Here is a 26,660-nt window from a genome sequence, read left to right on the forward strand (position 1 = left end):
GCTTTTGAGCCTCTTATAGCGCTTTCCATGGCCAACACTGTCTCTAACACCTTCCTGAAATCCAGATTCACTTCAGACAATAATCTTTTCTGAATAGAGTCCTCTTTCACACCACACACTAAACGATCTCTGAGCATGTCGTTCAGAATCATACCGAACTCACAATGTTCTGTTAGCTGCTTCAAATTTGCCACGTACCATGCAATTGTCTCACCCAAGGCTTTATTTTGTGAATTAAACCTGAACCTCTGCATCGTGACTGAGGGCTTGGGTTGAAAATGATCCTTCACAAGGTCCACCAATTCATCGAAATCCTTCAAATTTGGGGCACTAGGTGCCGTCAAACTTTGAATCAGACTGTAGGTTTTGCTCCCAGAAGTACTCAAGCGGATCACTTGCCTCTTCTCTTCCCCGTAATCTCATTCATTTGAAAAAAGAACATGAGGCTTTCTATGTAATGAGACCAATCGTCTGTGGTAGGTTCAAAAGGATCAATTCTCCCAAAATGTGGCATTTTGAGAGAGGATAACTTCTTCAATTCTAACAGAGCTTGCTATTTATAATCACTGGGCGAGGTACAATGCTGATTTCTATCTAACTTGGTTTCTTCTGTTCAATCCTGTTTTATCCTCATTGCCAGTTTGTTGTAGGGTGGCTGAGTTGTACTATTAGTGATAATGTTGACCTGCAGACACTTCTTGAGTGGAAACATTAAGTTTATTTATAATATACTCAGCAGCAACTATACGTGTGCTTTCAACTCCAACTCTGTCTCCATATTGACTGTTGAGATAGCCCGTGCTTCTCTCCCATTGGTTACTACAGATCATGTGATCTTGTTCACTTGAAAAGTGAATTCCTAAAGGTACATTACATACTAAATAAAACCATAATTACTACATAGGATATCGACAGCTTTCACCAGAATTTTCCCAGAGTGTCTCACCTCCCAATTCCAATTGTGGTCTCTTGGTTTTGATATTGGTGTTGGCCATTTTTTATTCCTATAATGGAATGTGATATACATAATAATCTGGGAGATGTTGCATGAGTAATGTATTGCAGAGAGAGGCACAGTATGATAAATGTGCTAGTGACAAAGTGAATAATTAAAGTGATAGATTGTAATAATTGAGATACAATAATGTAGCAATGCAGCCAAACATGAGTGAATGTAATGCAGCAGTGATGATGCATAATATCATTACGCTCTGCCTTATTTCCATATTGTATTAAACTATCAGGTATAATAATGCATGTTTTCTGTGATATATTTTCACTTTCCAATACATTTACTTATAGAATAGTCAAGAAAGCATGTAATCCATTTTGAAAGTTAAGAAGCATTTTATTTGACTTTGTACAGTTGATTTGTTTAAGATAGAATTGTGCCTTAAGTGAGACAGACTGGGTAGTGTTGTAATTCTGCCCTTAACAAACTGTCAAACTGAGTAAGCTATTATCAAACAAAGAACAAAAGCAAATTGCAGAATTTACCAGGATCCTTTGAAAGCACCTTCCAAACCCACGACCGCTACCACCTAGAAGGACAAGGGCAGCAGATACATGGGAACACCACCGCCTGCAAATTCCCCTCCAAGCTGCTCACCATCCTGACTTTGAAATATACTGCTGCTCCTTTGGAGCTGGGTCAAAATCCTGGAACTCCCTCCCTATCAGCACTGTGGGTGTACCTACACCACAGCGACTGCAGCGGTTCAAGGTGGCAGATCACCATCACCTTCTCAAGGGCAATTAGGGATGAACAGCAAACGCTGACCTTCCCAATGATGCTCACACCCAGTGAATGAATGGAAAAAAGATACTGACCTGAGTGGTGTTGAACCACATTAATCAGAGTGGGAAGACTTCCAGCTCACATCTCCATATGCCCTGTATTAACTGATCTCAGCCATTGCAGTGATGGGGGTGGACCACTTGGCCTTCATCACCATTGGCCATGGAAGCGGGCAGAGTGATTGACCTTCACCAATGGGGATTGGGAGGGAAATCCCATGAAAGAATAATGAAAATGCAAGACATGGGCAGAATGGGCACAACTGGCAAGGTCAACACTTATTGCCCATCCCTGACTGCCCTAAAGAAGGTGGTGGTGAGTTGCCTTCTTGAACCATTGCAGTTCGTGTGGTGTAGGTATGCCCATGATGCTGCTAGGGTGGGAGTTCCAGATTTTAACCCAATGATGATGAAGAAATAGTGATAGTTATCATGTACAGTTGGAACTAGAGCACAACTGAGGAAGGGTAGAGGGCAGGATCTAATAGTGTAGCCGAGGGATGGTGCTGAGAGAGAGTCAGATATGGATAATTTTAGATATGACAGTGTGGGCAGTGAGCAGGGTATGGACAGTTTCGGATGAGAACGAGCTAAGGAAAGTGTGGGACAAGGAACAGGTTAGAAATGATGTGAGGAGGTGCAGTGTTTGAGATTGCTGCTAGCATTGTGATTATTTTGCTGCCTGATTGTTCATTTACAGAAAATTTCAGATTGCCTGGACAAAGTGCCTGGCCCAAAATCTTACAGAAGCTGACCTTCACGAGCATGGCAAATCTGTTAGATGTGACCATGAGCAGCACAATGTTCCTAAATTCGAATTACCAACAAACTTGATACAAAAGTGCATCAACAAGGTATCATCCAATTTACTTTGATTTCCAGTTAGTTAGCTTATTTAACGCTGAAGTTTCAGACTTTTCCCCAAGACTGTCTCCTGCATAAGAGCCTTGGAGAAAAGTCTGAAACTTTAGTGTTAAATAACATAAATAATTGACTAGAAATCAATAAAGTAGATTGGATGATATCAGATGATATCTTGACAATGTAATTTGTGAAGCTAAGTGCGAGGTAAAGTACCTAAGGCTGTCAGGAAGGTTTCTGCATAAATACACATTCAATTTAATGAAATGTCACCCAACTGCAATAAACAAGTTGAAGGGCTGTATATTTTCCTTCATCACCTGGAATGAGATAATGGGCTGTTCTTTCTGAAAGGGTGAAAGGAATAATTGTTTATTCGGAGTGGCTGTGTCCTGTTCTATGTGTCTTTGATGGCAGTAGCAAGAAGTATAACTAGCAAATGTTCTAAGACAGTTAATCGCCCTTTCTGGAGGAAGGCCACACATTTCTCCTAATTATGAAGGAAAAACACTTTAGGCTTGAGACTGCAATGCCTATAGTCAACTCTATTTACTACTGGACCTTTTAAATGCAGCCAGTCCACATGTAACAACCTTGCTTATCTTGATTGGATGAGCCTATGTCTTGCTTTGAGATGCCATGTGAAGTGCAGTGCTCCGAATAAAATATTGAACTTGACTGAGAATTGTTGCTTGATTCACAAACTGTAACATTTGAAGATGATCACTTATTTGAACCTTGGGCATAGACTGAAGCACTTAAAGGTGCTGCCCTACCTCAATCCCTAAAGTTACATACAAAGAAACTGTTATGTGCTTTGAAGATTGTGAATGTCACTTGACAAGAGCGGGGATTACAGCCCCAAATTACTTACGGGCATATTGAACTTTAAAGGAAGACGTGTTTTTTTTAAAGACATACAAGCAAAAGCTGGCTGAGAATGTAAGGTAACCACTTTCTGGAAACTTCCTCTGTGGATTATACTTGACCGACAAGTCCAGAGAGACAATGTCACACCTAGAAAGGTGTCAAGGCCTACTTTAGGCTTTAGAGGCACTTGAAAGGAAGAGATGAAAAGCAAAAGACTGAAATTTAATCTCCTGTGGTTGTGGAGAAAATGGAGGCTGATTACCACATCTCAGCAGAAACCATCTCCTGTTGAGTTATTTCTCACAATGTGGAAATGATCTGACTTGAAAGAACACAGACCCTGGGTGAAAGGCATATTTGTTTTTTCTCTTCCAGGAATACACAATGAAACGGGTCAAAATGCTAGCTGCAGACCTGATCTGTATGTCCTAACTGGCGTGTACTAGTGAGAATCACAGCAGAAGAAGATTGACTAGGCACCCCTTTGCAGCTGGTAGGCAAAGGTTGTCTGCTCTTTCTCTGTTGCTGGAGGCAAGTCAGCAAAGCCACAATCGAAAAGGAAATAGGACAGCTTCTTCAGCTATCTTGCGGAACCAAGTGTCTCCAAACCAACAGCTATACTGCCAAAGTCAGCTCTACCGGAATCACCCAACTTAATGGCCACAATGTTTCACCATCTACGCCTCATAGACAAGCCAAAGACTGATTTGTATATCTTTTAAAACTTTTACTTAGATCAGAAATGAGAAGTTGAGTTCATGTGCATGTGTGTTGCATTTTTATTATCTTTTCCTCAGGTTTTTAGTAACTAATAAACTTATCCTTTCTTTGACTCAAGAAAGCCTGGTTAAATTGGCTCCTTCTAAAACATAAATACATTTGGACTGGGAAAAGTTGGCCACAAGGGAAGGGGGTCCCCTTTAAATTAACCTTGTTGTGACCAACCAAGGTGGGTGAATAAAGAAGAGGAGCCTCCCCACCTGGCAGTGTACCAAAATTGGGCTCCCATCTGGGCAGTTGACAATTTGGGGTATCTCATCAAGGATCATAACAAATTGGGGGACCTTGTCCTGGGACTGGTCGTAACACACTGTTGGACTTTTGTGCTACATTTCCTTTGACGCTATGCACAGTTCTACTGTGTCCTGAATAAGGAGCAAAATAAGTGCATTGCACTTGGATTGAACTCACAGTGACACAGAATACTCTAATGCAGGCCGACATGCATGACTGTCCTTCTGATGCATGTACGCTCAAGGGAGAGCTTGTACTGTAGCCTCATTATTACCCAAAGGTTAGATAATACTCCAAGGACCTGGGGTCACCAGCAGTTATTGATTGGTAAACCAGAATTGATTGTGCAACAACCTGTCTTGACCATTCAGTGCGTAATAACAGTTACGGTAATGTCTACCAGCACAGAGTTATGGATAGAAAGGGGTTCAAATCTTGGCTTGTGCTGTGTTAAATTATCTCAACCATCGTGACAGTATGACTATCTGTATTGATTTTCTGGCTACAAATACAGACCAGGAGACATTTTCATGACCACATTTATAATGTCAAAGTACAAAATAAGCAAAACAAAACTCCTCCATTAATGAGGAAAGGTGCACTTGGACGCGTGATTTAAGTCATTTTAAGAAAAGTGAAGGCCTGTAAAAGTAACTAGTTGGTCTGACAGCTGAGCATCTCTCACTGGTTTTCCCATATCACTTCCTTGGATACAATACATGTGGACAGTCAACCCACCTCCTAAGCAGCCACAGAGATTTTGCTTCTCTTCTTCCGTAACCCACTAGAAAAGAGTAGGGATTCGTTTGTTCTGAGCCTCCGCCATTTCTGGCATTTTCCAGCTTGTCCTATACGTGGGAACTCTGCCTGCCCAACCTCTTACAAGGGAAAGGTCACTAGAGACAGAGCGAGAGATGGGGGTAGGGGAGGTGGGGGGTGCCTTCCTACACTCACACCTCCCACTGGCTTGTGTCAGTTGGGCTCCAGCTGTCTCTGGAGGCTGGTTTGCTGCCGGAGATGAGATATACTACTCCCAGATGGGAGAAAATAAGCCACATAATCAGGGATCCAGGCTAGAGAGAGGACAACATGATTGGCCCCTCACATAGAGGGCCAAAGGGACATGGCCGGGATTTGGGAGGGCAGGAGCCAGGCAACTCCGCCCCGCACTCCCCACCCCCTCTCGTGGCAGGCAGACACAGGATATACCATCTGCATGGGATAGACGGGTATCAGAGGTGTGTCTGCTTTGGTGTTGGTACCCACCGGCCCCATGTAAACCATTCCACTGACCTGGCCATCTTTCTATTTTGAAGAAGAACGTGGGAGTCTCCTGGGTGCACATACCAGCATTGTTAAAACAGCTTATCTGATCGTTATCAGCATTGCAGTTTGTGGGAGCCTGCTGTGTGCAAATTGGCTGCTGCATATTTCCTACGTTACAACAGAGACTGCACTTCAAAAGCATTTCATTGGCTCTGAAGCACTTTGGGACATTCTGAGGTAGCGAAAGGCGCTATATAAAGGCAAGATGTTTTGACAATAGGTTTCTGAAGCCTATTCCTGTTGTGCGGATAAGCAACAAAGGGGTTTAAACACCGATACCTGTGACATTCCAGTCAGCATCTGTCTGCCCATTCTGTCGCAATGCTTTTCTCAGCTTTTTATATTTTTTACTTTATAACCGTTTTTATCTTGTCCAACCCCATGTTGTGCCTTGGATTTTCATGGATTTTAATTCAATTAGTAAACTAATGGCTCTACAGTGTTTGCTCAGCATGGTTATGCTTTTAGCTGTCTGCCCCAAGTTGACATGTACCATTCATCATTCATAAGCAGGTTTGAAAATAAAACAGTTTTAACTACTGTTTCTCTAACCCTTGCGCTTACAGCAAATCAATACAAGCATTCCAACATCAAATAGCTGCTTAGCAAAGTGGACTGAGTAACAAGCCTGTGCTCTTACCCTAATTGATTGCATAATATGAATAGTGTGTGTGTGTGTGTCGGCATTTAACCCTGCCTCACTACTTCTTGTCTTATTCAACATCGAGCAAATGATATGCCATGTACTGGCTGGTCATCTCTACTGCTGGATTTTTATTTCTTCATTATCCCTTGAATATTTATTCTACATTGTCAAATTCCGTATGTTACCCATGTCATCATTAAGACCGCTTACTTCCACCACTGTAACATTTCAGTCACTGTCTCAGCGCATTTGCTGCTGAAACCAAGATATATGCCTTTAGATTTGACTATTCAATGCTCTCCTAACCAGCCTCCCATCTCCCACCTTCCTAAACCTTAAGCTCATCCAAATCTCTGCCGCTCATATTTGAGTCCTGTTCACCAATCACCATTTAGCTCATTGATCTACATCGGTTCCCGGTTGAGCAATGCCTCGATTTTTAAAAATCTCATCCTTCTTTTCAAATGCCCCAATGGCCTCGCCTTTCCCTATCGCTAGAAACTCCCACACCCCCACAGCCCTCCGAGATCTCAGGGTTACTCTAATGCTGGCCTCTTGCACGTTGCCGATTTTAATCGCTCAACAATTGACAGCAGTGCCTTCAGCTGCTGTGACCCTAAGCTCTGGAGTTTCCCCCTCTAAACCTCTCTACCTCACTTTCTCTCTTTAAGATTCTCCTTGAAACCTCTTGGATCAGCTGCCCTAATACTTCGTTATGTGGCTCAGTATCAAATTTTGTTTGGTAAGTTACCTATGAACGTCTAGGGACATTTTACTACATTAAAGACGCTATATAAATACAAATTATTTTCTGTTATAATAATGGGTTGTAGCCCCTGCTTAGTGAATGGGAGAGACATGGGAATCTTGGTTGCATAGCTTCGTCTAAATCCAACCTTGTGAAAATTGGTTAGTTACATTTTGAAGGTGATTACACTGTTCCTCCTCACCAGACGAGTGAAAGGAATTTGCCGACCGTTAGCACCATTCTGTCGCTGGGCAAAATGATCCATTTCTATAGTGCCTTTTATAACCTCAGGATGTCCTAAAGCACAAGGGCAGGGTGGGAGGTGGTATTGTCACTGGGCTAGTAATCCAGAGACCTAGAGCTCTGGGCACTGGGGTTCAAACCCCACCAGTGGAATTTGAATTCAATAAAAAAAAGCCTGGAATTAAAAGCCTGCTTGTGACCTTGAAACCATTGCTGGTTGCTATCGCTCCTGGTTCACTAACATCTTTTCTGAAAGGAAATCTGCTGGCCTGCACGTGACTCCAGACTCTGAACTGCCCTCTGAGCAAGGGCAATAAATGCTGGCCTAGCCAGCAATGCCCATGTCCCACGAACGAATAAAAAAAAAGTTAAATGTAGTCACTGTTGCAATGTAGGAAATGTATCATCTAGTTTGTGCATAACAAAACTCCCACAAACAGTAATGTGATACTGACCAGATAATTAGTGTTTTCGGTGTTGACTCTTCAAAATAGTGCTACGGGATCTGCAATGTCTGCTTGAGAGGGCAGATGGGGTCTCGATTTAACTTCTCATCCAAGAGATGGCACCACTGACAATGCAGCATGCTCTCATTACTACACTGGAGTGTTAGTCTAGATTTTGTACTTCCACTTGAACCCACAGCCTTCTGATTGGGAGGCAGGAGTGCTACCCATAGCCAGTACCGAGCAATTGTCTAATATTGGGAATGGCTTTTTCTCTATCACTGAGATTACATGTTCTGGACAATCAGAAGTTGGGACTGTAACTCCAATAGTGGAAATGTGCAACTGTATCATCGTGGGTCTGCAAGAGGCTAAAGTGAATCCCACTGCTTCGGTAATTAAAATTGGCATAAATTCTCACTCTACACCTGCCCTAATGCTAAATGATTTCACATTGGATTAAATGTAATCTCTGGGCTAATTAAGCAATCACTGTTAGTTTGAATCTGATCCAAATTTAGTTGATTGTCATTATTGTTAATTTTCGAATTTTAAACAAGTGCTGCAGTGAATTATTGTTGAATGAATATCCTGATGCTCCTCTTCACTCCTCTTCACTTAAGTCCATTTTTGTCATGATTTTTACCTCTTAAGTATTGAGAGTTTGGATTCATGTGGAGCACCATTCTCCAGGGACCTTGTGGGCACCCACCCTTCATGTTTGAACCCAGTCAGTGAATGCTGGCAGGGACTTCGAGTGTGATGAAGAATCAGCCAAGGGTGTTGCTGCTGTTCTTCCCATGAGGAGTCACTGGAGAGTGAGCTGGAGCAGAGAATCTGACCGATCCATTTTTCCCCTCAGAAGGGGTGAGGGGCATTGCAGTGTCCCTTACTGCTATTTGCCTTGGCAGCGACAAACAGCAAAAATGCAGGTTCGAACCCGGAACAAAGGCAATTTTTTTGGCCATCATTTTCTCTCTTCTTTCCTGCAGACGTTTCCTCGGATAGAAAGAAAGAAACGTGATTATAGAGCGCCTTTCACAATCTCAGAACACCCCAAAACACATTACGGCCAATGAGGTTTGTTTTAAAAGTTTAGCCACTGTTACTGTTTTGTGCTGGGGTTCGTTTCAATGGGGACCATTCAGTTTCTGGGACTGCACCCAAATTAGCCATGTGTGAGCGTGGATGAGGCATGAGGTTAATTTGTAGTTCAGAATGCACGACTGAATGTGACCCTAAACACACTGTCAGCACGGGTCACTCGCTAGTGATCAGGAGTGGGTGGAGTTGTTAATCTTCTGTTTCATAGCTCTTGAGGACACCTGTAGCACCACACACCACAAAAGCAGCTGATAAGGGGGTTAAAATAATTTGTTTTTTCCCCTGAAATTTTACTTGTGCATGTTTGCAAGCCATGTCCTTTTTTTCGTATGGACTCTTGAGAGCTTAGCATTAGCCGAGCAAAATGTCAGGAAAGTAGCCATCACATGGCTCAGTAAACAGGGCTCCAGTGAAACAAGTTGGAATAGTGTAGCTGACATTATGTATAGTGCATTCATGCTGATGTCCATTAAAATGTCAGCATTTTACAAAACTTTATGAGGGAAAGGATGGATAATGTGTAAATTGTTCAACATACATCATCTTTAAAGGCTGTCAGACCTCAGGTTAAAATGCACCGTGTGACCTATTTGAGAGAAAATAAACAACCATGTCTCTGCAAGAATGATACATTACAGTAACAAATGAACAGCATGGAAACAATGCGGGGTTATTGATTCCAGGATTTGGGCTGAGTGTTGCACATTTTTGTGCAGGCTTCACTCGTTGTACCTCAAGGTAAAGCCACACATTCCATCATTGGAATTCAATTGTGTCAGGTTTTTGAACTGAAGTTTCAGAGTTTTTGTTGATTTGGGTTGTGGAGAAGTGTCTTTGGAATGTAACAATGCTGAGATCATTCCGTCTCCATGGTGACCCCTCAATGTCTCAGTGGTTTAAGTCCCAGTATGGAATGGAGATTAAAATCTTTATTAAATTGGGACATTATATGGGAAGTACAGCTAATGACTCACATAATAGAGTCTTAGCAATTGAAACTAAAATGTTAGGTGCTGTAGATTTTTCCTGACTGTAGTTTGATTTGGTTTTCTTCTGGGAAGAAAGGTCAATTACTTGCATTGTGCAATTTGTTAATGGTTCTATCTTCTTGGGTACTGTTCCCTCTCTCCTTCAAATCCCCTGCCATTATCCCTCTCCACAAAAAAAACAATCCTTGACCCTTCCATCCTTGCCAACTACAACCCCTCCTCACCAAAGTTTTGAGTGTGTTAGCATCTCCCAAATCTGTGCTTATCTTGCCTGGCTATGGCACCTAAAGTGAAAAGGAAGTGTTTATTTTAAATGCAATGAGGAGTTCTGCACCCACTACCCTTTCAATCGTTAAGTTCCAGACCCCCACCGCCCTCTGGGTGAAAACTTTCCCCTCAACTCCCCTACAATCATTCTGCCAATTATTTTAAATGTATGTCCACTCATTATTGATCTCTGCTAAGGGAAATACTGTCGGTCTCTCCTATCCACTTTAATCATAATTTTCTATATAAATAGTCACTTGGTAGTACAGAACTTAAGTATTGCTGAAAAAAGAGAAATACTGTTGAAGCTTTTCGTCTTCCGCTCATCAGGTCAGATGCAAGATGCAAGGACATAAGAAATAGGAGCAGGCGTAGACCATTCGGCCCCTTGAGCTTGCTCTGCCATTCAATACAATCACGACAGACTCTCTGCTTCAATTCCACTTTCCTGACCACTCTCCTTGATTCCCTGAGAGACCAAAAATCTGTCCATCTCAGTCTTGACTATATTCAACAGTGGAGCATCTGGGGTCGAGAATTCCAAAGGTTCACAAGCCTTTGAATCAAGAAATTTCTCCTTATCTCAGTCCTAAATGATTGATCCCCTTACCCTGTGAGTGTGCCCCTGTGTTCTAGACTCCCCAGCTAGGGGAAACAACCTCTCTGTGTCTACCCTGTCATGCCGCTTCAGAATTTTGTATGTTTCAATGAGATCATCTCTCGTTCATCTAATCTCCAGAGAATATAGGCCCAGCCTCTCATCATAGGACAAGCCTGTTAACTCAGGAACCAATCTAGTAAACCTTCTCGGTACCACCTACAATGCAAGTAGATCTTTCCTTGGCTATGGGGGGTCATAATTGTGCACAGTACTCCAGGCATGGAAGCAACCATAGCCTATCTAATCTTTCCTCACAGCTAATGAATGGTGTTAAATTCTGCTTTGACACATGGGCTGCATGAAATATAAATGTACTGATTTCCAAACAGTAAGTTTACATAGGATTATATGGAATATATGGCACAGAAACAGACCATTTGGCTCAAGTAGTCCATACAGGTTTTTATACTCCACTTGAACCTCCTCCCATCTTTTCTCATCTAAATCTACAATCGTAATGGCCTATTTCCCTCTCCCTCAAATGCTTACCTAGCTTCCCCTTAAAGTTGCCAAGAAAAAGGCAAGTGACTGACAATTTCCTGCCTCTGGTATATGCGAGTATTTTGGCTAATATTATTCATATAGGCTGCTCCTGAATGTGTTCCTGTAGGCTGAATTAAATACTTTGTTTGTGGGTGGCGGAGGGGAAAATTACAAGCATTTCAATAGGACCTAATTGCTTCTTTTGCACGTAAATGACTTAAAAAAAAACAATTTTCATAAGCAGTCTGCGTCTCTTTGGAGTTAAAGTGCTTTGTGTTTATTCTCTCTGTGGCAGCCCAAGTCTAACAATTAATCCTAATTGCAGAATATTGCATCCTAGCGAGTATGTAGGATGTTCACCATATTATCTTGTCACCTCAAACAGCAGAAAACACCACATCACTAAACCACCGAATAAAGTCTACAAAGACTTCTGGTATCGAATTACAGATAAAACAATACACAAAAGGCAAATGTTCTAGTGGTTCTCTGTCAGAATTAGAATAAATTCATAAGGTGCTAATATACCCCTTATAGAAATCAGCTTCTTACTGTGTCTTGTCATACAAAACTCCTTTTAGGGTGAACAAAAATGGAGATTTTGGACTCCTTGCTATAACCTGATTTTCTGGTTGAGCTGCACATGAACCCACAGAGACTGGGTGTTTCTTGGCCAAGATTAAAGCACTGAAAATTCCTTTGATTCACTTGTGATCAAAGCACAAGGACCAGCAAAATGGTATTGTTGACTGCTCATAAGATGCTAAATGCACATGTGTCCTAAGAGCCTGAGTGAAGAATATAATTTGCATCCAGTTCAAAGCACCTTTTTATGCTAACTGATTTCCTGAAATATCCTCCACTTTACAGCCCATTCCGCAAGGAGTAACAACATCTGCTGCATCGGTGTGAATTTACTAATGATAACAACATCTTCCTGTGAAAGATTATCAAACGACAGGTATCTGTTTCTCCTGGGCTAGCTGGTTTGAAACTCACTTTGTCTGGAAGCGTGGCCAGCAGCAGAGGGAGGGAGAATGAAGATTTTACCTCCCTCTCCATCAGTTTGCCTTGAATTTGAACTGAAGTCAGGAGGTGAAAGGGCTGGATGGAGTTGTCAGGTTTGACTACATGAAGGAATTTGGGTTTGGTTGCGGTGAGTCAGTTGGGCTTCAGGTCCCAGGTCTCTGAAACAATTAGGCCATTTCGACTAGGTGGACCCAAATGTACTGCTGATGTTAGTTACTCCTGGGTGACACATGTCAAGTGAACAAAGAACAAAGAAAAGTACAGCACAGGAACAGGCCCTGCGGCCCTCCAAGCCTGCGCCGATCATATTGCCCGTTAACTAAAACATTTTGCACTTCCGGGGTCCGTATCCCTCTATTCCCATCCTATTCACGTATTTGTCAAGCTGCCTCTTAAACACCACGATCGTACCTGCTTCCACCACCTCCTCTGGCAGCGAATTCCAGACACTCACTACCCTCTGCTTAAAAAACTTGCCCCGCACATCTCCTCTATAGTTTTCTCCTCTCACCTTAAATCTATGTCCCCTAGTAATGACTCTTCCACCCTGGGAAAAAGTTTCTGACTATCTACTCTGTCCATGCCACTCATAATTTTGTAAACTTCTATCAAGTCGCCCCTCAATCTCCGTTGCTCTAGTGAGAACAATCTGAGTTTCTCCAACCTCTCCTCATAGCTAATAACCTCCAGACCAGGTAAATCTCCTCTGCACCCTCTCCAATGCCTCCATATCCTTCTGGTAATGTGGCGACCAGAATTGCACACAATATTCCAAGTGTGGCCTAACCAAGGTTCTATACAGCTGCAGCATGACTTCCCAGCTTTTATACTCAATACCCCGCCAATGAAGGCAAGCATGCCATATGCCTTCCTGACTACCTTATCCACCTGCATTGCCACTTTCAGTGATCTGTGGACCTGTACACCCAGATCCCTCTGCCCGTTGATGCACTTAAGGGTTCTGCCATTTACTGTATAATTCCTGCCTGTATTAGACCTTCCAAAATGCATTACCTCGCATTTGTCCGGATTAAACTCCATCTGCCATTTCTCCACCCAAGTCTCCAACCGATCTATATCCCGTTGTATCCTTTGACAATCCTCTTCACTATCTGCAATTCCTCCAACCTTAGTGTCATCTACAAACTTACTAATTAGCCCAGTTACATTTTCCTCCAAATCATTTATGTATACTACAAACAGCAAAGGTCCCAGCACTGATCCCTGCGGAACTCCACTAGTCACAGCTCTCCATTCAGAAAAGCAGCCTTCCACTGCTACCCTCTGTCTTCTATGACCAAGCCAATTCTGTATCCATCTTGCCAGCTCGCCTCTGATCCCGTGCGACTTTACTTTCTGTACCAGTCTGCAATGAGGGGCCTTGTCAAAGGCCTTACTGAAATCGATGTATATAACATCCACTGCCCTTCCATCGTTGATCATCTTTGTCACTTCCTCGAAAAACTTGATCAAGTTAGTGAGACACGACCTCCCCTTCACAAAACCATGCTGCCTCTCACTAATTACGCCCATTTGCTTCCAAATGGTAGTAAATCCTGTTTACAGTAAGTGTTTACAGTTTCTTGGTCATTCTTTATCCAAAAGGCTGATGAACGGTCAGGATCTCTAGAATATGAGTGACAGGCTTAGTGAGGCATGAAATCAGATGTGAGCTGCTTGAAGTTTTCTTCAGTGACAAGTTTGACAGGAGATGCGCTTCACTGTGAGCAAACAGTACTGTTAGCTTTAATTAATAGCTGCACGTTAGTGGAGAGCCCCATCTATGTTTACAATTGCAGCAATGAAGCTGAAATTCATTGACACTGTCATCCTCGATTAAGTATGTGAATAAATTTCGTATGAATAAAACATTTCTGTTTGACTTAGGATGTGTTATAATTTTTGATTCACATTTTAGAAATGGATGATTTGAAAATTTCAACTAATCTATGATGATTTAGACGTCGTGTGCAAGTTAGGTATGTTGTCTAACGACTTCTAGATTCTATTACTTTATTTTAAAGGACTTTTATTTGCTTTGATTTCTATATTTGTTACCACAAGCAAACACGTAATATTGAACCAAAGAGCATTGCATTGCACCAGATAACATGCCTGCTTTCGAGTAGCAAAACAAAGTGTATTTCTGGCTCTGCGCTACTGTCTAATCAGGGGAAGAGGAGGTCACATGCATCACTACATGCATATGCTGAAGTAGCTGCTGATCAAAGAGACTCTCCAATGTTTTTGCTAATCCTAAAATGTTTGAAAATGAGGTCCAAATCATCCAGCACTTTTATAAAGTTGGCTTCACTCCAGTTATAGCCATGCAAAACCGAAGCAATGCGAGAGTAAGTCTAAGGAGTGAATTAATGCAGTTTACTAAAGGTTAGTTTGCCACCAGACCAATGACTTCACTCCCCTGTCGATTGATGCAAAATCTACAATGTAACTGGGACATAGTGGTGGCGGCCCCCAGTTATTGTCTCTCCTCCATGTTGAAAAGTTGGCAGATATCCGGGGGAATAGCTTAACTAATTTCTGTCTCATGAGGGTGCTGAGTAATTGGCTCAATTTTCTTTTTATTATGCTGCCACATTATTTAGAAATATTTTGCTAAAAGTCGATTATCAAACAAATCTATTGAACAAAATCTTTATAGAATATAATGCTTGGATATATGACAAAGATTTTGTAGTGAGTAATTTAAATGTGATTCAGATGACTATCAAACTGATTTAGCTTTGCTATCTCTGTGCTTCACATTTCTGAAACCCCTTTGATTGGATTATTACTGCCTTGTAATCTGTTCCTGCTTATCCAAAGATATGTATATTTATTATGCTTTAAGTTCCAGCTCAAATGTTCATAACTGGTTTTAGGCTGCTTGTTTTTCTTTCAATGTTTGTCTGGCCTCACTGTTTGCTTGTTAAAGAGATTATACAGAATTTTGATTAGACTACACTTAGTGAACTGTGAACAGTTCTGCTGCCTATTATAAAAAGGATATAAGTTACTGCAGACAGTGCAAAAAATGCTTGGATGGCCTTAGAATTGACAGGTTGTATCTATCAGGAAATATTAAACAATCTGGGGCTCTATTCTCTAGAAAAGAGAAGACTGAGGTGTGACCTGATGGAGGTCTTCAAGATTATGAAAGTTTCTGAAAGGATAAATGAAGAGAAGATGTTTTCACTTGCAGGTGAGACAAGAGTAGCGGCCATAAATACATGATAGTCACAAATAAACCCAATAGAGAAATTGGGGGAAAGCTTTTTACACTGAGAGTGATGAGAATGTGGAATCCATTATCACAGGGTATAGCTGAGGTGAATAAAATAGGTACATTCAGGGGGAGCTAGGTAAATACCATGAGGGAGAAAGGAGTAGAAGGATATGTTGATGGAGTTAGATAAATATGGGTGGGAGCAGGCTCATGTGGAGCATAAACATTGGCATAGAGCTGTTGGTAGCACTCTCATGTCTGAATCAGAAGAACATGGTGTCACGGCCCTACTAGTGTGATGATATTGTGACTCTTCAAAAAACAATGTCCCAGATCTTCCAGTCTCCGGATGGTCGAGCCCTGAGGTACCCCAGAAGATGCACCAGGGACCCCTTGGAAGTCCCACCGGAAGGAATCGATGGGAATCGCCTGTGAAATTTCAAACTCCGTTGAGTAATTACCCTGCCTCTGGAACCCTCCGAAACTTTGAGTTAAGAGTCGGAGACTTCAGATAATTCAGGCTTACTTAGTAGAATAGTTACCCAGGAAAGGTTAGAAGGATTATAACCAGTTCCAACTGCTGGGTAACTATACTACTTACCCCCTCCTCCCGACTCCACATTATACCCCCTGGCTATCCCAACCCCGACTACCCGGCCATCCCCCCACAACTACCTCCTGACCACCCCCCAACTACCCCCCCTACCCCCCTGACTACCCAGCTACAACCCAACTCCCCCGACTACCCCCCAAACCTGACTACACCCCAACCATCCCAACCCGACTGCCCCCTCAATTACCCCCCAACCAGATTACACCCCCCATCCTCTGACTACCCCCTCCCCCCACCTCCAAGCAACCATCCAACTACCATCCCAATGCTCCCCGGCCCATCCTACCCCCCCCCCCACCCACTTAACTGCTGCCCTCATGCACTTACCTTACTCACTTCCCTTCTCTCTGTAGGTTCTCAAAATCACTTTGGAACATTTAAACCTACTGGAATAAGGCAGCTCATGCCATAGAAAGGGGGTGTGGCTTGGCTTCCCCTGATGCTCCTGTGTTATGAAGGAAGGAATCATTTCTCAGGAGGCTCGGTTTGGAAGTCGGGGTGAGAAATATGGAGCTCCGATGCAATATAAGTATCAGCAGTGAGGCAATCTGATGGTGACTGCCGCTGCTCGGAAGATTCGGCCCTATATTTTTAAAAGTTGCTCTTTAAAAGATTGAAATTCAAGATGGCTTCCAAAGACCAAAACATTATCTTGTCTCCGGAGACAACAAAGAGGACCCACTTTCTGATATTGATTCAATGTTTGTCACACCAGGAGATAAATGAAACCCCACCGACACCTTCATTGTAACAAAATATGAATTTGCCTTTTCAAACGCCAAAGGCTACTGAAACAATGGGCAGGAGAAGGATCCAACTGCTTAATGGGATTACCACAATACCTTATTTGAACCATGACTCAACACTTATGTGAGGTCACATGATACAGAAGCCATCTTTTCTCCCTGCTAAGAGATATTAACAGAAGTTCAAACTGCCTTTTGAGGGAAACATCTTAAGAGACTTCGAGACTGACCCCTCTCAGAGAGAGAGTCCTTGCAAAGAGACATCAGCCTAAGTATCTACCTGCAATAACTTGCAAGAGAAATAAGGACTCTCTTCTCTAACCTGTTCCCCCATCACATTTCATTGAGTTCTCAACACATTGAGTTCTCAACCCCTGACAAATCTACTACAAGAGCCTTCACAGCCACTGAGAAATATCTGCTTTTCAAGGTCTTCATTTCCAACAAAAATATCAACTCAACCAAGAAATATTGGGCCCGCAATGAAATAGAGACTGAATTAAATTTCATTTTTATAATTACTATTTTACCTTCAACTAGTTTTTGTGTGTGTAATAGTGTGGCTGAGTCATATCAGTGAGACATCAAGCTTTCATTTAACCTTCAAGGCAAGTATGTATGCAAAGTAAAGTAACTTTCTTCATTCTTAATACACAAAAGCTTGCTGCTGAGTCGCTAGCTGCTGAGTTATTTAAATTGGCTGTCACTCTGATGGTAAGAAAATACACACATCCATATACAAATATATTTGATCACAGGCAATAAAAGGTAAGACCTAAAAATTGCCTGTGATAATTGTTCAAGATCCACTCCAAGGGCTAGAGCAAAAAAATCTTGGCTGAATTTCCAATACAGTACTGAAAGAGTGCTGCACTATCAGAGGTACCATCTTTTGGATGGTATATTAACCTGAGGCCCATTTACCCTCAGAGGTACACATAAAAGATTCCAGGGAATAACAGCTGATAAGTTCTCTCAGTATCTTGGCCAACATTTATCTCTCAACCAACATCACTTCCACTTACTGAAGTTTGTGCCACTGTGAATAACTATCCTTTACTCTCTGCTTTCTGTCTTGAAGTCAACTAATAATCCATTCTGCTGCTTTTCCCTGACTTAGCATTCTCTGACCTTATTTATTAGTCTATAATGGGTACATTATCGAAGACCTTTTGAAAGTTCAGATATATTATATCTATTGCATTACCATTGTCTACTCTCTCTGTTACCTCCTCAAAATATTCAATAAGGTTAGTCAAACAAGATTTTCCCTTTTGAAATCCATGCTGACTATTCATTATTGCATTTCTAATTTCTAGAAGTTGTTCTATTCTCTCCTTTAGTAAGGATTCCATTATTTTTCCCACCGCTGATGTTAAACTGACCGGTCTAAAATTCCCTGGACATGTTCTATCTCCCTTCTTAAATATAGAACTACATTAGTTATCTGCAATCCTCTGGAACTACTGGTAGAGAAGACATTAATAGGAACACATTAAGCATCCATTAACAACACTAATTTGTACTTGTATATCTCCTTGAGCATAGATGTACACTTAAGATTGCTGATGTAATTTTCAGACTGTGGACTTGGTGCGTAAACAAGAGCAGAAAAAAGAATCTTAAAATAGGGGACAACCTCATCTTGAAGGATTTAACTTTTAAAGCTTTGAAATGAATCTTTTCTGGAAAATTTTCCTATCACTTAATGAGCTTAATTGCAGCCTTTCTGCTCAAAATACAGAACTGCAATCCTGGCATCACATCACAGCTTTGCAGATTGGAGCCAAATCGCATTTGGTTTCTACATTTAGTCAGCCTGTGCTGAGTACAATCAATGGAATGGTTGCAACAAAGTGGAATTAAATTTAATATTCTGTCTTTACAAATTTCTCTACAGCAATTCTAATTGAGACTACAATGTTGATGGAAAATCAAATTATGAATTGGAGGCGGAGAGAATGGTTGTAGAGTCGCAGTGAATGACACAGAGTGAATGACACAGAATTGCAACAAATTTACAGCACAGAAACAGACCATTTGACCCAATTGATCTATGTTCCACAGCAGTCTCCTTCCACACTATGTTGTCAAACCCTATCCAAATATCCCTCTTATCTGTTTTTCTCACGTATTTATCTAGCTTCCATTAAAATACATCTATGCTATTTTCCTCAATTACCTCATTCTAACAATTCTCTGAGTAAAGGCATTTCTCCAGTGCTGTTTCTTGGACTGATTAGTGACTACCTTATATTTACAACCTCTAGTTCTGGGCTCCCCACAGCTAATTTATTTTTTATTCATTCATGGGCTGGGAACATCACTGGATAGACCAGCATTTTTTGCCCATCCCTAATTGCCCTTGAGAACTGAGTAGCTTGCTAGGCCATTTCAGAGTCAACCACATTGTTGTGGCCTGGAGTCACATGTAGGCCAGACCAGGTAAGGACAGCAGATTTCCTTCCCTAAAGGGCATGAGTGAACCAGGTAGGTTTTTATGACAATCAACAATAGCTTTATGGTCATCATCAGACTTTTAATTCCAGATGTTTTACTGAATTCAGAATTTGCCATCTGACCCGGTGGGATTGAAACCCAAGTCCCCAGAGCATTGCCTTGGGTCACGGAATTACTAGTCTAGCGACAATACCACTACGCCACGATTTATTCTTTTACATTGCTACATACAAATAATTATCACTTTTAGCCACGACTAACAATACCAGATTTATTCTTGTTCATTAAATGAAGAAAATTGAATGAAAGAATGGTGTCCATTATTATAGTTGTCTGTAGCTTTTTGAGGCCATAAACTAGCTATTTCCCCCACCCACTTCATTTTTACTCTTTGTCGGTCCTTCCTCAGGTTATGCCCCTTCTGTACCTGTTTGGGTGGAAGGGGCACTTGATTCCCAGATCCCCACCTAATGTTATTGTCTATCTGTATATAAGGTTTCATCACATCATCTGGGTCTATACTCGATGGAGTTTAGAAGGATGAGGGGGGATTTTATTGAAACTTACAGAATACTGAAAGGCCTGGATAGAGTGGACGTGGGGAAGATGTTTCCATTAGTAGGAGAGACTAGGACCCGAGGGCACAGCCTCAGAGTAAAGGGAAGACCTTTTAGAACAGAGATGAGGAGAAACTTCTTTAGCCAGAGAGTGGTGAATCTATGGAATTCAGTGCCACAGAAGGCTGTGGAGGCCAGGTCATTGAGTGTATTTAAGACCGAGATAGATAGGTTCTTGATTGGTAAGGGGATCAAAGGTTACGGGGCGAAGGCGGGAGAATGGGGTTGAGAAACTTATCAGCCATGATTGAATGGCGGAGCAGACTCGTGGGCCGAATGGCCTAATTTCTGCTCCTTTGTCTTATGGTCTTATATTCCAACACGTTCACAGACAAGCCTTCTCCATTTTCTCTCAGTTAAGCCCCTCGGTTGCCTCGTAAATTAATCAGAAGAAGCGTGAAGCACAACACATTTTGCAAGGCTGAAATATGTATTGCTGAGGAAACCAAGTACTGTCAAGATCAGACATTAATGAGTATCTTGGAGTTTACTTTACAAACTTATAGGGTTATAGATTGGGATTGGTAATGCTAATCAATAAACCCTATAACTATGGATTTATTCCCGAAGGTTTCATCACATCATCTGTCCTTCCAACCACCCACATAGTCAAATAGCTTTTTATCCTCGATCTCCAGTTTTTCTTATTTTTTTATTCTTTTATGGGGCATGGGCATCACTGGCTGGGCCAGCATTTTTACTGCCCACCCCTAATTGTCTTTGAGAAGGTGGTGGTGATCTGCCTTCTTGAACAGCTACAGTCCATGTGGTGTATGGATTTTGACCCTGTGACAGTGAAGGAACAGAGACATATTTCTAAGTCAGGATGGTGAGTGGCTTGGAGGGAAACTTGCAAGTGATGATGTTCCCATGTATCTGCTGCTTTGTCCTTCTAGATGGTAGAGGTCGTGGGTTTGGAAGGTGCTGTAGAAAACTAATAACTAACAAATTGAAGTGTTAAAAGAAACACAATTTTTTAATGCCCTTATGATTTTTCTCTTGGGTATTTGCATGCAGCAATGTCCAGGAAGTTAATTTTCAATTTTTGGAGACATCGTAATCCTGGGATTGCTGCCAGCCCTAGGTACAGATGAATTATGCAGAATAATGTATAAACGAGAGTCCAGGATCAAGTAGATAATATATGGAGAGAACAGCTTTCAATCACCTTTTCCGCATTTTCTTACGAACATGCAATTTGATTTTGGGTAGGCAGCAAAACTGGAATAAAGTCAATATCATGGCATCACACTGCAATGAGGCCATTTGACCATGGTGCTGGTTCGGGCTCTTTGAGCATAAACCCCCAGATCTCTCTGTTCCTGCGCTCCCTGTAAAACTGTACCATTTAGTTTATATTGCTTGATCTTTATTTGCCCTTCCAACACGCAGCAAATACAATGCCCCCAAAATACCAAAGTCCAGAAATTCGGCCTTGCCCGTTTCTGGGTGTGTGGGAGTCCAAAGTTAAGGTATCAGCCTCCCCAGGCATTGGCTGGCTGGAAATGTGCGCACGATTCCTGCCTGGCATATTGACCGAGTAGCATCTGATTAATGGGCCAGCCTTTAGGTCCAAATTTCTATAAGAGCATGCGGATATACCAGGGGCCTCTGCAGAATCCCATCTGACCGATGCAAGGGTTAAATATAGAATACATACAAGGGAAACACTGTTGCTTACTTAAACCAGTGATCCAGAATGAAAACATTGATCAGTGTAAGTGTGAGGAGATAGAAACCACACCATTGACTCCCCATATGTGACAGTTTTGTTATTGCTCTGTTATTAATTCTGTGTTCAAAAGGTTGAAACAAGAGAGAATATTTATAACACAGCTTTCAGTGAAAGATACAGGTGTCAAAGCTTCCATTCGGAATACATTTTCACCTCCTTTTAGATGTCACCCTTAAAATTTCTGTCTTTTGTTTTGATCTACTCTGCAATTAAGATGTTGATTTTGCCTCTGGATGATCCATTCTCTTAATAACCCATCTAATTGTATGAAATAACTCCTGTACTGCATCTATTCCTGTCATATTTAATCCTGCAGTACTTTTCCATCTTTCCCTGAGCTGTGAAAGTTGTCATTTTAGAAGCAACGGAAACCCAACCTGACCTTAAATTGCTTTAGTTAAGATATTTAAAGAAAGACTTCCATTCCTGTGGCACTTTTCACAAATTCAGGATAGCCATAGAATCATAGAGGTCTACAGCATAGAAAAAGGCCCTTCGGCCCATCGAGTCTGCACCGGTCAAACAAATACCTAACTATTCTAATCTCATTTTCCAGCACTAGGCCCATAGCCTTGTATGCCATCACAAGTGCACATCCAAATACTTCTTAAATGTTATGAGGGTTTCTGCCTTTACCACCCTTTCAGGCAGTGAGTTCCAGATTCCCACCACCCTCTGGGTGAAAAAATTCTTCCTCACATCCCCTCTAAACCTCCTGCCCCTTACCTTAATTCTATGCCCCCTGGTTATTGATCCCTCCACCAAGGGGAAAAGTTCCTTCCTGTCTACCCTATCTATGCCCCTCATAATTTTATATGCCTCAATCACGTCCCCCCTCAATCTCCTCTGTTCCAAACAAAATAACCCCAGCCTATCCAATCTCTCTAATAGCTAAAACTCTCCAGCCCAGGCAACATCCTGGTAAATCTCCTCTGCACTCTCTCTAGTGCAATCACATCCTTCCTATAATGTGGATTCCAGAAATGCACGCAATACTCTAGCTGTGGCCTAACCAGCATTTTATACAGTTCCAGCATAACCTCCCTGCTCTTATATTCTATGCCTTGGTTAATAAAGACAAGTATCCCATATGCCTTCTTAACTGCTTTATCTACCTGTCCTGCTACGTTAAAGGACCGGTGGACATGCACACCAAGGTCCTTTTGATCCTCGGTACTTCCCAGGGTCCTACCATTCATCGTGTATTCCCGTGCCTTGTTTGTCCTGCCCCAGTGCATCACCTCACACTTATCAAGATTAAATTCCATTTGCCACTGATCAGCCCATCTGGCCAGCCCATCTATATCCCCCTGTAATCTATGGCGATCCTCCTCACTATTTACCGCCCCACCAATTTTTGTGTCATTGGTGAACTTACTGATTGACCCTCCTGCATTCAAGTCTAAATTGTTTATATATACCACAAGCAGCAAGGGACCCAACACTGATCCCTGTGGAACCCCACTGGAAACAGGCATCCAGTCACAAAAACATCCCTTACCTTCGTTATCAGTCTCCCATGTGGGACCTTATCAAAAGCCTTGATGAAGTCCAAGTAGGCTATGTCAAATGCATTGCCCTCAGCTACACACCTGGTCACCTTTTCCAAAAATTCAATCAAATTGGTCAGACATGACCTCCCCTTAACAAAACCATGCTCACTGTCCTTGATTAATCTCTGCCTCTCCAAGTGTAGATTAATTCTGTCCCTCAGAATTGCTTCCAATAGTTTCCCCACCACTGAGGTTAGACTGACTGCCCTGTAGTTCCCTGGTTTATCCCTTCTTCCCTTCTTGAATAACAGTACCACATTGGCTGTCCTCCAGTCCTCTGGCACCTCTCCTGTGCCCAGAGAGGTATTGAAAATTATTGCCAGCGCCCCTGCTATCTCCTCTCTTGCCTCACTCAGCAGCCTGGGATACATTTCATCCGGGCCTGGAGATTTATCTACTTTTAAGCCTGCCAGACCACTTAGAACCTACTCACTTTCTATGCTAATTTCTTTAATTATATCACAGTCCTTCTGCCTGATTTCCATACCCACGTCACCCCCCCTCACGTGTGAACACCGACACAAAGTATTCATTTAGAATCCTACCTATGTCTTCCGGCTCCACACACAAATTACCAATATAGTCCTATTGGGCCCTACTCTTTCCCTAGTTATCCTCTTACTCTTAATGTACTTGTAAAATAATTTTGGATTTTTCTTTATTTTACGTGTCAATGTTTTTTCATGCCCCCCGTTTTGCCCTCCTAATTTCCTTTTTAAGTTCCCCCCTTCACATTCTATACTCCTCTCGGGCTTCCGCTGTTTTGAGCCCTCGGTATCTGCCATAAGCCTCCCTTTTTCTCTTTATCCAATCCTGTATATCCCTCGACATCCAGGGTTCCCTGGATTTGTTGGTCCCACCCTTTGTCTTTACTGGATTATGTTGGCCCTGTACTCTCCCTATTTCCTTCTTGAATGAGTCCCACTGCTCTGACGCAGATTTACCTAAAAGTAGCTGCTCCCAGTCCACTCTGGCCAAACCATATCTGATCTTATAAAAATCGGCCTTCCCCCAATTTAGAACTCTGATTTCTGGCCCATCCTTGTCCTTTTCCATAACAACCTTGAATCTGACAGAATTATGATCATTATCTGCAAAACGCTCCCCCACTGATACCTCTACCACTTGCCCGGCTTCATTCCCTAAAATTAAGTCCAGGACCTCCCGCTCTCTTGTAGGACCTTCTATGTATTGTCTTGAAAAGCTCTCCTGGATACATTTTAAGATTTCTGCCCCCTCTCAACCTATCACACTGTGACTAACCCAGTTAATGTTGGGGAAGTTGAAATCCCCACTATTACTACCCTATTATTTTTACACTTCTCTGAAATTTGCCTACATATCTGCTCTTCTACTTCTCTCTGACTGTTTGGGGGCCTATAGTACACTCCCAGCAATGTGATTGCTCCTTTTTTGTTTTTCAGTTCTACCCATATGGATTCATTTGAGGAGCATTCTAAGATGTCAAACCTCCTTACTGCTGTAATTGATTCCTTGATCAATATTGCAATACCCCCTCCTCTTTTACCTCCTTCCCTGTCTCGCCTGAAGTCCCTATATCCTGGAATATTGAGCTGCCAATCCTGCCCCTCTCTCAACCACATCTCTGTGACAGCAAAGAAATCCTACTTCCATGTGTTAATTTGTGCCTTCAACTCATCTGCCTTATTTGCCAGACTCCTTGCATTAAATTAATACCATCTAACCTTGCCAAATTCCCTTGTGCCTTAACTGGTCTATAATTTCTCTGCCTTCCAGATTCACTTGCTCTTTCTTCTAATTTTGGCTATGCATCTCCCCGCTGCTGAACCTCCTCTCAGGATCCCATCCCCCTGCCAAGTTAGTTTAAACCCTCCCCAACAGCACTAGCAAACCTCCCTGCAAGGATATTGGTCCCATTCTGGTTCAGGTGCAACCCATCCGCCTTGTACAGGTCCCACCACCCCTTGAAATGGTCCCAATGTCCCAGAAATCTAAAGCCCTCCCTCCTGCACCATCTCTCCAGCCACGCATTCATCTGGACTAACCTTCTATTTCTGTACTCACTAGCGCGTGGCACCAGAAGTAATCCAGAGATTACTACCTTCGAGGTCCTGTTTTTTAATCTGTTTCCTAGCTTCCTAAATTCTGCTTGCAGGACCTCAGCCCTCTTTCTACCTATGTTGTTGGTACCAATATGTACCACGACCTCTGTCTGTTTGCCCTCCCCCTTTAGAATGCCCTGCAGCCGTTCAGTGCCATCCTTGACCCTGGCACCAGGGAGACAACACCCTAGAGTCACGTCAGCTGCAGAAATGCCTGTCTGTTCCCCTTACTATTGAGTCTTCTACCACTATTGCTCTTCCCCTCTTTTTCCTCCCCCCTGTGCAGCTGAGCCACTCACAGCGCTACAAGCCTGCTGCACTCGCCAGAGGAACCATCACTCTCACTGTCTTCCAACACAGAAAAACAGTTCCCGAGCGCGATGCTCCTGGGGATTTCCTGACTAGCTGCCTGACACCTTTCTTCTGACTGATGGTCACCCATTCCCTCTCTGTCTGCTGTAAGCTGTGGGGTGACCGCGTCAATAAACTTGCTATCCATCAAACGCTCAGCCTCGTGGATGCACCTCAGTGCCTCCAGCTGCTGCTCAAGCTCCGAAACTTGGAGCTCAAGTAGCTGCAGCTGGTGGCACTTCCTGCACACGTGGTCGGTCAGAGCACAAAGAGTGTCTAGGACTTCCCACATGTTGCAGGCAGTACATAACATGTTACTGAGCTACCCTGTCATGCCTCTAGTTGAAAAAAATACCTTACTTTAAGTAAAATACAGTAAAAAAAACATTAAATTATTTATGTACTTTAAATAAAAACTAGAACTCTTACCTTTCCTTAGCTTAATCTATTTTAAACTGGAGAAAAACTGGAGAGAAAACTGGAGAAAAATACTTACGCACTACTCACCAATCAACTCTGACCTTTGTGCTGACGTCGCTTTTTGAAGCTTCCCCGCACTCGCGCTGGTTCTGATCTCTCTGCCGCTCTCTCGCACCGTCTTGTGATGTCACTTTTGTTATTTTCAACAAGAACTGACTGCAGGGCACTCTTCCCCAACTACTTCACCATGGTGCTGACTGCAGGACACTCTTCCCCAACTACTTCACCATGATGCTGACTGCAGGACACTCTTCCCAGACTGCTTCACCATGATGCTGACTGCAGGACACTCTTCCCAGACTGCTTCACCA

The sequence above is a fragment of the Cetorhinus maximus genome, chromosome 2, assembly GCF_964194155.1.
Source record: "Cetorhinus maximus chromosome 2, sCetMax3.hap1.1, whole genome shotgun sequence".
Lineage (NCBI taxonomy): Eukaryota > Metazoa > Chordata > Chondrichthyes > Lamniformes > Cetorhinidae > Cetorhinus > Cetorhinus maximus.